The sequence below is a fragment of the Anomaloglossus baeobatrachus genome, chromosome 6, assembly GCF_048569485.1.
Source record: "Anomaloglossus baeobatrachus isolate aAnoBae1 chromosome 6, aAnoBae1.hap1, whole genome shotgun sequence".
Classification (NCBI taxonomy): Eukaryota; Metazoa; Chordata; class Amphibia; order Anura; family Aromobatidae; genus Anomaloglossus; species Anomaloglossus baeobatrachus.
Genome location: NC_134358.1, coordinates 68,319,856 through 68,335,830, shown reverse-complemented (window position 1 = coordinate 68,335,830; position 15,975 = coordinate 68,319,856).

Genomic DNA, 15,975 nt, shown 5'->3' with positions numbered 1-15,975 from the left:
TCAAGAACTACAGGTATGATTTGAGTTTGGCTTTAAGACTAATGTACATCTGTTGCAAGAATTATTAACCTAAAATGTTTATCATGACTGTTAGGTCGGATCACAATTTACAGTAATTGTATTTCAATGTGAATGGTTTTACGCAATCTTATGCCACAAGATTGTGATATCAGCATCAGGAACTGTCCATGGTGTTCCAGGTGTCTTTCAGGGGGCAGAATTTTGCCATCACCCAGGAATCGTATTTGGCCAATTTCTCCAAACCAGTTGTTAAACCATCAGCTGAGTCAAAGAACAGATGTATCGCAGCCTCCCTGCTTTTTGTACTCAAAGATATTATATTGAATTGAAATGCAACTACAATTGAAGATATGAGTGGTGCGCCGCCACTTCTGGGATCAAAGCGATGTGCAACAGTGTGGTGAGGTCATCTGATCATACTGCTGACACCACAGGTACACAGCAGAGAAGGCAAGATGATGGGAAGGTACGCCGTCTGTAGTGGACAAGAAGATACAGGTAAATTTTGTTGTTGAGGACAGGAGAGGTGAGGGGATTGTGTCAGTGTGTCAGGGCAATGTATGGTGGGTACATTATGCAAAGGGGGAGAAATATCAGAGGGATCACCGTATAAAAATGGGGCCGTACAAAAGAGCATTGTAAAGGGGGCAGCGGGAAATAAGGGCACTGTCATGATTCCTCAGCTCAATGATCAGGGTGTGCTGAGCTGCCAGTTGGGTGAGTGACAGCCCAATTGTCCAATCTCATACTGGGAAGTGCTGGGTTTCTGCAAGCGTCCTTGTTCCTGGTAATTGCCAAGCTTTCCCAGAGAACTTAGTTTTACCCTTCTGTTCAGTGGTGCTTCTTGGCCTTAGATATCTGTCCTTGTTCCCGGTATTCAGGCATTTTTCTTTGTACTCTTCACCTTTGCATTGCCTTAAAGTTTGGAAGCAATCAGTTCCAAAAACATTTATATTTGCCTCATCACTCCAGAGTATAGAGTCCCTGGAGTCCTGGCCCTGACAAATTGTAAGTGGGTTTTTGTGTTTGGACTTTAGAAGAGACTTCTTTTGTGGATTATACCCAAGCATGCCAATTCTCTTTAGTGTACACCGTCTTGTGTTACAAGAAACACACCCCAGTTTGGCTTCTTCTTTAGCTAACTGCAGGATACTTGCATGTTGATTTTCTTCAACCTTTCCTATCATAAGATGCTCCTGTTTAGCTGTTAAGTTCCATGGTCGGCCTGGGCGTCTCCATGAGAAGGCTGCAGTTCCACCTTTGTTACACTTTGATATCAGTATTCTGACTGCTAAGTAAAACGTTGCTGATCTTCTTGTAGCCTTCCCCTTTCTTGTGTAAAGAAATGATTTTCTTTATCAGGTCTCGTGACATTTCTCTTCCATGTGGTGCCGTTACTGACAGCATGAAATAGAAAGAGGTCTTCTTTCCTAAGTAAGACTGGACACCTGTGTAAAGAGGCGGTTCACTACTTAGTTTTCCAAGCCACATCGGTATAACGTTGAGAAACAAGACTTCTCTCAAATACCTTGTGTTGGCAATAGTGCCTGTGAGCAGTAGAGATGAGCGAACCGGTCGTGGTTCGGCTCGAGTTCGGTTCGTCGAACGGAGGTCTCGTTCGAGTTCAGTTCGTCGAGCCGAACTCGAATCGCATAGGAAACAATGGCAGGCAATCACAAACACAGAAAAACACCTAGAAAACACCCTCAAAGGTGTCCAAAAGGTGACAAACAACTCACAACACAACACAAACACATGGGAAAGTGACAAGGACATATACTCATGCGAAAACAAAAGAGCTGGACAAGGAAAAAGAGGAGGACACACAGATATAGGCATGGCACGCCCTTCTAAAATCATGTAAAACACCGCAAGGTGACTCCAAGCGGAGTCTCCCTTTTTTCCAAAAATTGGGCCACACACACCCACCCCTTCAGTGACAGCACTTGTGCCCCAGTTGTACACTTCACAGTTAGATTTACATCAAGCACATTCAAAAATACGCCATACTTAACCGTCCCCAGGATGACCCCGGGGTAGGTAGCAAAGTGTTTCCTGATCCCAGCTCTGTTCATCTTGGATCATTTTTAAAAACAATGTAAGCAAGGGTTACTCCACGCGGAGTCTCCCTTTTTTCCAAAAATTGGGCCACACAGACACTAACCCCTTCAGTGGCAGCACTTGTGCCCTAGTTGTACACTTCACAGCTAGATTTGCATCAAGCACATTGAAAAATACGCCATTCTTAACCGTCCCCAGGATGACACCGGGGTAGGTAGCAAAGTCTTTCCTGATTCCAGCTCTGTTCATCTTGGCTCCTTGTTAAAAACACTGTAAGCAAGGGTTACTCCAAGCGGAGTCTCCCTTTTTTCCAAAAATTGGGCCCCACACACACCCACCCCTTCAGTGGCAGCAGTTGTACCCCAGTTGTACACTTCACAGCTAGATTTGCATCAAGAACATTCAAAAATACGCCATTCTTAACCGTCCCCAGGATGACACTGGGGTAGGTAGCAAAGTCTTTGCTGAACCATGACTTGTTCATCTTGGCTCCTTTTAAAAAACACGGCAAGCAAGGGTTACTCCAAGCGGAGTCTCCCTTTTTTCCAAAAATTGGGCCCCACACACACCCACCCCTTCAGTGGCAGCAGTTGTGCCCCAGTTGTACACTTCACTGCTAGATTTGCATCAAGCACATTGAAAAATACGCCATTCTTAACCGTCCCCAGGATGACACCGGGGTAGGTAGCAAAGTCTTTCCTGATCCCAGCTCTGTTCATCTTGGCTCCTTTTTAAAAACACTGTAAGCAAGGGTTACTCCAAGCGGAGTCTCCCTTTTTTAAAAAAATTGGGCCCCACGGACACTAACTCCTTCAGTGGCAGCAGTTGTGCCCCAGTTGTACACTTCACAGCTAGATTTGCATCAAGCACATTCAAAAATACGCCATTCTTAACCGTCCCCAGGATGACACCGGGGTAAGTAGCAAAGTCTTTCCTGATCCCAGCTCTGTTCATCTTGGCTCCTTTTAAAAAACACAGCAAGCAAGGGTTACTCCAAGCGGAGTCTCCCTTTTTTTCCAAAAATTGGGCCACACAGACACCCCTTCAGTGGCAGCACTTGTGCCCCAGTTGTACACTTCACAGCTAGATTTGCATCAAGCACATTCCAAATCCACAAGCATTTACTCTCCCCAGGATGACACAGGGGTAGTAAATTCCTTGTGGATCCATGACTTGTTCATTTTGATGAACGTTAGTCTGTCCACATTGTTACTGGACAGACGTGTGCGCTTATCTGTCAGCACACACCCAGCAGCACTGAAGACACGTTCAGAGACAACGTTGGCAGCTGGACACGACAAAATCTCCAAGGCGTAAGTGGAGAGCTCTGGCCATTTTTCAAGATTTGAAGCCCAAAATGAGCAAGGCTCCATTTTCAAAGTCATGGCATCAATGTTCATTTGGAGATACTCCTGTATCATCCTCTCCAGCCGTTGACTATGTGTCAGACTTGTTGTCTCTGGTGGCCTTGCAAAGGACAGTCTAAAAAAATGATGAAAAGATTCCATAAAATTGCTGTTACCAGCACCAGATACGGTGCTACTGGTACGGGTAGACTGTTGTAGATGACGAGACCGTCCCATGTTTGTCAAGTTACAACTGGGAGATTCACTCCCTGCACCTATACGGTTGTTTGGTGGAAAAGCCGAGCTAAGATCGAGTAGCAGCTTCTGCTGATACTCCTGCATACATGCGTCCCTTTCTATGGCTGGAATTATGTCACAAAATTTGGACTTGTACCGGGGATCTAATAGTGTGGCAAGCCAGTAGTCATCATCACTTCAAATTTTGACAATACGAGGGTCATGTTGGAGGTAGTGCAGCAAGAAGGCGCTCATGTGTCTTGCGCAGCCATGCGGACCAAGTCCACGCTGTGTTTGTGGCATAGAGGTGCTAACCGTTCTTTCTTCCTCTGACATCTCCCCCCAACCTCTTTCAACAGAAATTTGACCAAGGTCTCCCTCATCCGCTGAGTCTTCCATGTCCATGGACAGTTCGTCCTCCATTTCTTCATGTTCTCTTGCACTTCCTCAACATTTCGCCTGCTACCATGCGCCCTTGTTGATCCTTGTCCCCCATGGTCCCATGCCTGCCGCGTTGGTGATGATGAACGTCTGGACCTTGGTGATGTTGTTGTGTCTTGCGCATATGAATCCTCCTGTAGTTCCTCCCCTTCCTGTTGTCTCACCCCCTGACTCCGAATAGTGTTTAGCGTGTGCTCCAGCATGTAAATGACTGGAATTGTCATGCTGATAATGGCATTGTCAGCGCTAAACATATTCGTCGCCATGTCGAAACTGTGCAGAAGGGTGCATAGGTCCTTGATCTGAGACCACGCCATCAGTGTGATCTGCCCCACCTCTGCATCTCGTTGGCCCAGGCTATACGTCATGACGTATTGCACCAGGGCTCGGCGGTGCTGCCACAGTCGCTGTAACATGTGGAGAGTCGAATTCCAGCGTGTCGCCACATCGCATTTCAGGCGATGAACCGGCAGGCCGAAAGACTTCTGGAGCGATGCAAGTCGCTCAGCTGCGGCGGTTGAACGGCGGAAGTGAGTAGACAGTTTTCGTGCCCTGGTCAGAAGGCCATCTAGTCCGGGATAGTGTGTTAAAAATTGCTGGACAACAAGGTTCAACACGTGAGCCATACAAGGCACGTGTGTCACCTTGCCCAGGCGAAGGGCCGCACCCAGGTTTGCAGCATTGTCGCACATGGCCTTACCAGGCTGCAGGTTGAGTGGAGACAACCATTTATTAAACTCGGACCGCAGAGCTGACCACAACTCCTCAGCTGTGTGACTCCTATTCCCAAGACATGTCAAGCTAAAGACCGCCTGATGCCGTTGCGCTCTGCTGCCAGCATAGTAATGAGGGGTGCGTGATTCCTTCTGCGCAGTGAGAATGCTGGTGGCCTGACCAGGCAGGCTTGGGGCGGAGGTGGAGGACCCAGATGAGGTGGAGTCAGAAGCAGTGGTGGAACTTGGACAGACAGAGGATTGACACACAAGTCGTGGGGACGGCAAGACTTGTGCAGCAGACCCTTCACCATCTATCACCATAGTTACCCAGTGCCCAGTCAGTGACATGTAACGTCACTGTCCTTGCTTACTGGTCTAAGTATCGGTGGTGAAATGCACCCGTTGACACACAGAGTTTCTCAAGGAAGCGGTGATGTTGTGTGCGACATGCTGGTGTAGCACGGGCACACCTTTCTTAGAGAAGTAGTGGCGACTGGGCATCTGGTACTGGGGCACAGCGACAGACATAAGGTCTCTAAAATCCTGTGTGTCCACCAGGCGGAAAGGCAGCATTTCGGTAGCCAAGAGCTTACAGAGGGATAAAGTCAACCTCTTAGCTTTGTCATGGGTCGCAGGAAATGGCCTTTTATTTGTCCACATCTGAGGGACAGAGATCTGGCTGCTGTGTGTAGACGGTGTTGAGTAGGGTGTCCCTGGAAAAATGCAGCTTTGTGAGGAAAGTGCAGGCGTAGACATGATGTCGCCTTCATCCAACGTTGGTGCTATTGATGTCTGAGAGAGCTGTACACACGTACTTGTTTCCCCTTCCAAACCAACTGACGACCTACCAAGCAAACTGCCTGTTGCGGTTACAGTGGTGGAAGTTGTGCGTGGAAAACCAGGTGTGACAGCTGTCCCCACAGTCCTAGAAGATGAAGAGCGCGCGGATGCACTAGAAGGGGCAGGCGGTGGATGGTTCGCTCCGCTAGGCCGCATTGCAGCACGGTGAGCTTCCCACCGGGACATATATTTATTCATGTGACGATTCATGGAAGAAGTTGTCAAACTGCTGAGGTTTTGCCCTCTACTAACAGAATCATGACAAATTTTACAGATCACATAATTTGGGCGATCTTTTGCTATGTCAAAAAAGGACCAGGCTAGGCAAGGCTTAGAGGGCATGCAACCTGCTGAGCCCCCCCGACTAGTGCTCAGAGGCACAGTGGTGGCTGAGGATGCAGTTGTAGACGTGCTACCAGTACTCCTACTCTGTCCAGGAAGGCGCAAGGTAACTTCGTCGTCAGTTGCATCCTCCTCCACCGTCTCTGTTGACCTCCTCGAGGGCCTTACTGTGGGTTGACAGTAGGTGGGATCTAGAACTTCCTCATCAATTGTTGCATTTGCACTCCCCTCACCCTCAGACCGAGCCTCTTCTTGCCCTGACCGAATATTTAAGTTGTCATCACAATCTGGTATCTGCGTCTCATCGTCATCAGTATGTTCCTCATTGTCTATAACAACAGGTGTTACAGTTTGTGAAAAAGGGTCAACATTATGCTCAGAAACTTGGTCATCACGGCCTGAATCAGAGTCACAAAGGTTCTGGGCATCACTGCAGACCATTTCCTGGTCTGTACTCACTGTAGCTTGGGAGCAGACCTCTGATTTCCAGGCTATAGTGTGACTGAACAGCTCTGCAGACTCAGCCATCTCAGTTCCACCATACTGTGCAGGGCGGATGGAGACTTCAGAGCTGGGAGAAAGCAAGTTTGATTGGGATGACAACTCAGAGGACTGGTGTTTTTTGGATGCGGTAGTTGAGGTGGCGGAGAGGGCACTTGTTGGACCACTTGAGATCCATTCAAGCATTTTCCTTTTTTGGCCATCATCTACCTTTGTTCCAGTTGTTCGTGTCCGTAAAAAAGGGAGCACATCGGATTGTCCACGGTAAGTAGTAGACATCTTACTTTTGCTGGAAGATGGTCTATCTTCAGCAGATGTTAATGGAGCTTTGCCACCTCCCCCACGGACAAACCCTTTTTTTCCTTTTCCAACACGCCTCTTCCCCTTTCCACCAGCATCTGTCATTTTGCCACTCATTTTGATAGTGACAAGATTGTGCACTTAAAATGTGGTAGTAAAAATTGAGAGGTGGTGTAGATTGCAGCGGTGGTCTAGCTTTATTAACAGCATAATAAACAACAATAATTATCCCTGACAATGCAACTACGGCCCCTAAACTGGCAGCATAGTTTGCTAGTATAATGGCTTAGTAACAATGAGTTTGAGTGTGCAATGCAGGTAGACGTGCTGCAAATATCTTTGCACTAGTGGGACAATACAGAAGTCCAACAGCCACGTTTAGGATGCCACTAAGTTCACTGAGTGTTTGCTAGTATAATGGCTTAGAAACAATGAGTTTGAGTGTGCAATGCAGGCAGACGTGCTGCAAATATCTTTGCACTAGTGGGACAATACAGAAGTCCAACAGCCTTGTTTAGGATGCCACTAAGTTCACTCAGTGTTTGCTAGTATAATGGCTTAGTAACAATGAGTTTGAGTGTGCAATGCAGGCAGACGTGCTGCAAATATCTTTGCACTAGTGGGACAATACAGAAGTCCAACAGCCACTTTTATGATGCCACTAAGTTCACTCAGTGTTTGCTAGTATAATGGCTTAGTAACAATGAGTTTGAGTGTGCAATGCAGGCAGACGTGCTGCAAATATCTTTGCACTAGTGGGACAATACAGAAGTCCATGAGATAAAAATGATTCATCCTAAAAAGAACCCAACAGTCCCTAATGTTACATTAGAAGAGAGGGAAGCCATTGGTAGTTTGGAGAGAAATAGTAGCATAATAATAAAACCTTCTGATAAAGGAGGGAATATTGTGATCTTGGACCAAGATACTTATGTACTCATGTGTGCCCAATTGTTAAAGGACCAAAAGTCATATGAACGACTAGCTGGAGACCCCACCCCCCAGTACCATCTGCAACTAAAACAAATACTTGATGTGGCTAAGCAACAAAAACTCATTTCTTCCCATGAATATGACTTCCTACTTCCACGTTACCCTAAGTTAGCAACTTTCTATGCTATTCCTAAAATACATAAAGGTACCAACCCCATTAAAGGTAGGCCGATAGTATCTGGAATAGATTCCCTAACGCAGAATAGTAGCACCTATGTAGACCAGATACTTAGATCTTTCGTGACCACCTTACCTTCCTACATACGTGATACCCTGGACTTATTGGCAAAAATAGAAGGCATCACCTTAGAGGAAAACATGATACTCACCTCCATAGATGTGGAATCCCTTTACACAAGTATTCCTCATGATAAAGGGATGGAGGCCGTCAACTATTTTTTGAGCATGCGTGGGATTCAAATGGAGGCCCACAATAGGTTCATCGGTGATCTGTTGTACTTTATCCTTACCAGAAACGCGTTTCTGTTCAATTCCAAGTTCTACCATCAGCTCAGGGGCACTGCAATGGGGAGCCCATGTGCCCCCACCTATGCCAACTTGCTCCTGGGCTGGTGGGAGAATACCGTTGTTTTTAAGGATGATGGGGATAACCACTGCTCCAAGATTTTTTTCTGGGGCAGGTATATCGATGATATACTGGTTATCTGGGACGGCACAGCCCAATCGTTTAAGGAATTTGTAGAAGAACTCAACATCAATCAAATTGGATTAAAATTCACATATGAGATCGGAATTGACAGGATCTCGTTTCTGGATATTTTTATCAAAAAGGATGTGGACGGTACACTACAGACAACCCTATATAGGAAACCAAGTGCTACTAATAACTTTCTTCAATGGGACAGCCATCACCCTGTCAGTCTAAAAAGGGGTATCCCGAAGGGTCAATTCCTACGTGTGCGTAGGAATTGCTCTGATGATCAGGAATTTGTGAGACAAGCTGATCAACTGACAAAAAGATTCCTTGACAGGGGATACCCTAAAAAGGTCATTCATAAGGCCTTTAATTCTGCAGTGGCGAGAGACAGACAAGAACTACTAAATTGTAAGACTAGGGAAGCAAACATAGGGACAACGAGGTTAGTAGGCACTTATGATGACCAAAATAGTCAAGTAATGAAAATCCTCAGGAAGTACTGGAGTATTCTCAAACAAGATCCAGATATAAAAGACAGTATCCTCCCTTATCCTTCGGTGACTTTCCGCAGAGGCCGTAACCTGAGGGATCATGTGGTGAGAAGCCATTATGTGGCCCCCGGGACATCCGGTAGTGCGTGGCTTAGGACGCGTGAGAATGGCACATTTCGGTGCGGAGCCTGCAAATTTTGCAAATTTATTTCTCCATCAAACACGTTTCAGAGTGTCACAACAGGAAGAACGTACCAAAATAGAAACTTTGCCAGCTGTAGGACCCAAGGAGTCATCTATTTGTTCTGTTGTGGTTGTCCGAAAAATTATATTGGTAAGACCAAAAGGCAGCTTAGGGTACGTATTGGCGAACACCTTGGAGATGTTCGCAATTTACGTGACACACCAATAGCACGCCATATGAATCAGCAACATGCAGGTAAAATGGAGGGTGCTTGTTTTAAATCTATTGAAACGGTACCAGAACCTGAGAGGAAAGGAGACTGGGATGTCCTCCTATTACAAAGAGAGGCAAGGTGGATCTTCTGGATGGCCTCTGTGCATCCTGATGGCCTAAATGAAACAATTAGTTTCACGCCCTTCATCCAATAGCAACTGGATCCAGCAATCATATTTGGGAAAATTTTGTCTGTAGTGGACTTCCCCTTTTTTTAATGAATAGACCCCCAATATTGGAAATGGGTCCTTAAGTTACAGTATCATATAATGCTGTTTCTTTGTACTGTAGTGTAATCTACATACATAATATTTCTATGTGTTCTCCCAGGAGAACTCCTCCCCCATCCCCTTTCTTCTCCCATTTCACCTTATAATGACTATGTCCAACGATCCAATTATTGAGGCCACATTATTATACTCAGCTTCCCTTGGTCAAACCCAATAGTGTCCCAATATAGGTAATAGGACATGGTAGTTCAGCACAATCATGTTTGAATGTGTACCCCCGCTTTCAGTAATATACTGCTGATGTCCTTGCACATATATCTTGACCAATTAACCATATATTGGTGTGGTGCGGACCCGGCGGTTCTATAGCTATCCACTTTTAAATGCTGATAATCCTTTTATGTATACATGATAATAATCTTATTGCGCATGCGCGAATACTTTGTGCGCGAATTAGCAACTAGGAACCTAGCTCACGGGTTCCGGGGCTCTCATTCAGAGGTGCACATCTCCCGATCAGGTGACCGGAAGTGACGAGAACGGCTGGAAAGCACGGCGAGATGATGACGCGAGTATGCGTAACGTCATTTCCGGTCTATCATAGACTGGCGCCAAAAGCGGCTTTAAATAGCCCATTATGGCTGCGGAGTTTAGCGACCGCTGGACGCCGTACATGGCACCTCCCTCACAGACTTCCCTAAGGTAGGACCTTTATACTCCTTCTGGTGAGCAATAGGCTCAGGTGACTTCATTAGTTCTATATGTTTTGCACTATAGATACTGGTTGCTGTGGACCCCTGTGTTTACCCCCTGCCCCACTGTGGGATAGCGACCTAGGTAGGTTGTACTGCAACTGATGATGGGATAAGTGACAAGGGTAAGCTTTATACCCTATATGACCATAAATGTATTTGTCTCGATATATACAGGACCTGGAGTGTTTGTACCCCCTCCGTTACTTTTGGAGGCTGTATTTCCTGGGTATATGTTCTAAGAATACGTGACTGATAGTTCAAAGTGCACTCAGGCCTGTGGATGAATCTGAGGTATTTCCCTATGATGGTTTGGTAATTTTAATCAAGCTGCTTTGAATTGCAAGTAGGGCTGAATATGGTTCCTTTTCACTGTTTTTCCCCCTATAGGTCCCCCTGACGGGAGTTATTTGATACTCTGGGAGGTCATGTTAACATATTGCATGGTCTAATGTGGGCGTCTATAACCAGATTAGGTAAATTCATATAAAAATGGAGTCTATATTTTAATCTGGCTTCATCATCCTTCTCCATAACTGTGGAACATTTTCTGTCTGTTTCTTTTGACAGCACTTAGTAGGACCCTAACTTCAGTGGGTTATGAGTAATTCAAGAATTATTGATCAGAAAGGTATTGTTCCTTTAATAAAGGTTCATAACCCTGGATATGGGGCTGTTACCTGGAGATGAATTTACTTAACATAGTGTGTCTACCCATATAGGTGATAAAGTTATCCTGACACATTATATGATAATCAACCATACAGACAGCACGGTTGTTCCCCTACATTGCTTTGAAGTGGCAATCAGCGATTATTGGTCAGTATTGGTGTTCTGATGTACACCTACATTTGCTATATAAATTGGATTCTTGGACTTATAATTTATTTGGTTTTTATCTCATTGTATTTGTCACAGATCTGTCCAAAGACGGGAAATTCTCTCAAGAAATTGTTGAAAAGCCCCTGATGAGCCCTCAATATTGACAAGGGCGAAACGCGTCGGGCATTTCTTGATTTGAGTTCCATGAGAAATGCTAAATACCTTTATTGAGCATTTCTCGGTTTCTCATCATGTGTGACTTATCTGTCTATCCTTTACTGAGCACGTTGACAGAAATTTGACTCATCTATACCTTTAGTTGAGCACATAGATATATTGAACATCTGACGACTTCCCTATGCCCCGCATCCCTACTCGTTTGAGTGGTGATACAGACAAATTAGCCACTGCGGACTGAGCACCTCTTCCTCACTGTGGTGTTACTGCTGTAGGGGTTGTTTCCATCTGAGAGGGATCACGGTTACCATCAGGGAGGGCAAAACCCAGGGATAGCCGTCGTTGGAACGGGGGCGTCTTTATATTAGGACGCCGACCCCCGTAGTGAGGAAGGAAGAGTGACAGGGATAGACAATCCTTCCTCTATCTGCATCTTGATTTTAATTGTATGTTATGTACGTGATTTGATACTAATAAAATTATATGATTTTATATACAAGTAGTAAGCAATTGGTTTTGGTATAATGGCTTAGTAACAATGAGTTTGAGTGTGCAATGCAGGCAGACGTGCTGCAAATATCTTTGCACTAGTGGGACAATACAGAAGTCCAACAGCCACGTTTAGGTTGCCACTAAGTTCACTCAGTGTTTGCTAGTATAATGGCTTAGTAACAATGAGTTTGAGTGTGCAAAGGGTAGGAGGGTACAGTGGCAGGGTTGTGGGTCTCTGGGTAGAGGAAAGGAAGCCTGCCTTTCTATCCCTCCTAATGGGGAAATGCAGCGAGGAAATCCCTGACCTTAGCTACACAGACGCTGTCATCTTGTGTAGCTGTTAAACTCAGTTTTCAAGGACCTGTCACCTATGGCTCTGACCCTGCCGGTATTAGCCCTTAAAAGGACTGATAGAAAGTGCTTTCCCTATTCTGTACAGCGCTGTGTATAGAGCGTACACAGCAGTATCAGAGATAGGCGCTGCGCCAGCGGTGACTGACACCAAGGACGCAGAAGAGATAATGGCGTCCGGACGGGCAGATACTCGTTTTTATAATGCAGGGACATGTGACATGGACATCCTATCACACATGCCATTGCTTCTCTGACTAAAAGTCCACTTAGCTGTGTGTGTGCCTGGGATTGGCTGACATGCTGGCCCGCCCCACTACACGCGCGCGCTTAGGGAAGATAGACAAGGAAAAAAAAAAAAAATGGCGATCGCCATTATCCATACAGCAGTTATCTGAATGTGCTGTTCCCGCACACTATACACTGAAATTTCATAATAGTGTGAGTCACAGAGTGACTTACACTATTACAGCGGAAAGCCAGCTAGGAATTAGCTGGTCTTTTTGCTGCTAGAACCGTTCTTGAACGTATCTAGAACTATCGAGCTTTAGCAAAAAGCTCGAGTTCTAGTTCTATCTAGAACAGCCCCCAAAATCACTAGAGCCGCGAACTGGAGAACCTCGAACCGCGCTCAACTCTAGTGAGCAGCCCTATTGCGGACCACTCATCCCCATGAAGTGACCCCCGTGCTCCGTGACCTCTGAGATCTGGTGATGTCGGGTCAACTTCCAGTTGATCTGACATCACCGAGGCCGGCCTCAGTCTCCGTGAGTGACTCGGCTGTGGGCGGCATTTCACAGCATCACTCCTGCTTATGGCACTCTGCAGTGAAGGAGAGAGCAGGGAGGTCCTGGGCTATGGTGATCGGAGAAACTCTGTCCACAGCCCAGTCACTCACTCAGACTGTGGCCCGCCTCAGTTGACGTGACATCACCGGATCCTAGAGGTCACAGAGCCCGGGGGCCATGCTATGGAGATGAGCGGTCCGCAATAGCTCCGCTCACAGGCACTATTGCCAACACAAGGTATTGGAGAGAAGACTTGTTTCTCAACATTATATCAATGTGACTTGGAAAACTAAGTAGTGAACCTCCTCTTTAAACGGGTGTCCAGCAGACTGGGTATGTTACCTAGGAAAGAAGACCCCTTCCTATTTCATGCTGTCAGTAATGGCACCACATGGAAGAGAAATGTCACGAGACCTGATAAAGAAGATAATTTCTGTTGTTTCTCAATGTTGAATCAATATGGCTAGAAAAACTAAGTAGTGAACCACCCCTTTAATGAATAATTAGACTTACCTGTGGTGGAATTCTGGAATTCTTGTTAATAAGAATGTTGTAGGTTAAACTTTAGCTTTGCTCTTAAGACTTTTATTGTGGTTTACTAATATTTGCAACATTGCCTTGAATGCATTTGTTTGGAAGATTACTTTTCTATATCACTTTCTACTGTATCTAATTTTTATTTTCTAGTGTTGCCGTAGTCTGTAAAGCTGTTGACTGCACTCATACCTTTCTTTCCTCCTCGAATATATATCTTGTACTTACGTTATTAAAAGTATTTTATTCATAAATGTCCCTTGAACAAAATACCGCCGGTACGATCAGTTATGTGTCAGCTTTATGCTTAGTGTTTAGACCCTGCACAGATAAATCTTCTAGTGTTGATTCTTCCCAGATCTGGGAAACAGTTTCAATAATTATATTTTTCTTCACAATTGACTGTTCCCTCCGCTCATGTTATTCATCATTTAATCCTCGTCGCCTGTCCAGACCATGCAGCTGTCTTTGCCAAGGCAGCTTTTTTTTCTGTGATTGGTTTCACAGTATGCACATACATGTGATATGCAAATGACATATGCAAATTGGAGCAGCAACAATAACACATTCATGACCTATTCAATACAATGCGTACGTTTTACGCTCTTATAAAAAAATATACACATGTTGCTTGTATACAGGAGCTTTGGATTTTTTGTTTTATTTTTTTTCTTTAAATTATTTTGATTAATTTTGTTCAATAAACTACAAAAAGAAAATGATTTAATATATTTATAATTGATTTAATATATTTATGAAAATTAACATATTTTCTTTTTGGTTCTTTTACAAAAAATATAAAAGTAAACCTATACATGTTTGGTATCTACGAACTCGTACTGACCTGGAAAATCATATTCACTGCTCAGTTTTACCATGTCGTAAACATGATAAAAAATAAAAATCCCAAAATAAATGTGCAATTGCACTTTTTTTTTGCAATTTCACCACACTTGGAATTTTTTTCCCTATTTTTCAGTACAATATAGGGATGCATGAATAGTGTCATTCAAAAGTACAACTCGTTTTATAAAAATCAAGCTCTCTATGGCTGTTTTGGTAGAAAAATAAAAAAGTTATGATTCTTGGAAGGAGGGGAAGGGAAAAGTAAACAAAAAAAAACCCCCGGAAAATCGCCAGGAGGTGAAGGGGTTGAACGTGTTTAGAAAAGTTATTTTAACCCAAGAATCCAAGTACCCTGTTGTGTTCTTCACCTTTAATCATGGGACAGTCAAAATTAGCAAATCGATTTATAGCAGCCAGGTCAGTATGCCATGGCCACCACATCGGAGACCTGTGACTTTTCCTCCTACCTGGAGATAGGAAGTTCCAAAGCCTTTCTTCCTAGCAGCATACTAAGAAAGATTAACACTAGAACTACTGGACTCGTGACACCTATATAGAAATACATGGTGCAAAGTAGTCAAAATGACTACTTCAGTAGTTCTAGTGTTAATGATCCACTTAAAACTAGTGATGGCAAGTTACAGAGCATGAGAATGGGTAATAAGATCCTTGTAAGCTTTTCCGACACATTCCCACTTACAGCGTTAGGATGATCTTTTTGATAGTCAGGGGTAGTAAAGGGCGTTGGTGTCAGTAGAGGAGGGACTGATGCTGACAATCTGGGAAAGGTGGTAACAAAAAAGTGTTGTTTCTAATATTGAAGGATGGTTTGGGGGCAAATTCCACTGCTAGTAGGGTATGGTGGGTACACTGCTTATGCTCGCATCAGTGGAAAAGAGGTTAGAAGGCGAGAATGCCACTGATGTTAGCAAAAGGGGTGATTAGGAGACAGGGCTGCTTCCAATGGGTGAGGGCATGGGGGAGTGGGTCTAACTACATTAGCAAAATGTTGCTGCCAGTAGGAGAAACGGGCAATGTTGCTGTTAGTGTTAGAAAATGAAAAAGGGTTCAAAGCTACTGCCAGTGGAGGTGTCGAAAAATGAGTAATTATGATGCCAGTGAGATGAAATGCATCTCTGCTCTGGAGAAAGATTGGAAGTGAAGAATGCAGCTTCCAAATGGGAAATGGAAGGAAGGAGAAGAATGTGGCTGCCAATTAGGGAGTTGTAGGGAGGAGGAGAATGCGGCTGCCAATTAGGGAGTTGAATGAAGGAGGAGACTGTGGCAATCAATTAGGCAGTTAGAGGAAAGAGGAGAATGCAGCTGACAATAAGGAAGTTGTACAAAGGAGAAGAATGCAGCTGATAATCAGGCAGTTGGAGGAAGGTGGAGAATGCAGCTGACAATAAGGGAGTTGTAGGAAGGAGGAGAATGCAGCTGACAATAAGGGAGTTGTAGGAAGGAGGAGAATGCAGCTGACAATAAGGGAGTTGTACGAAGGAGAAGAATGCAGCTAATAATTAGGCAGTTGGAGGAAGGTGGAGAATGCAGCTGACAATAAGGGAGTTGTACGAAGGAG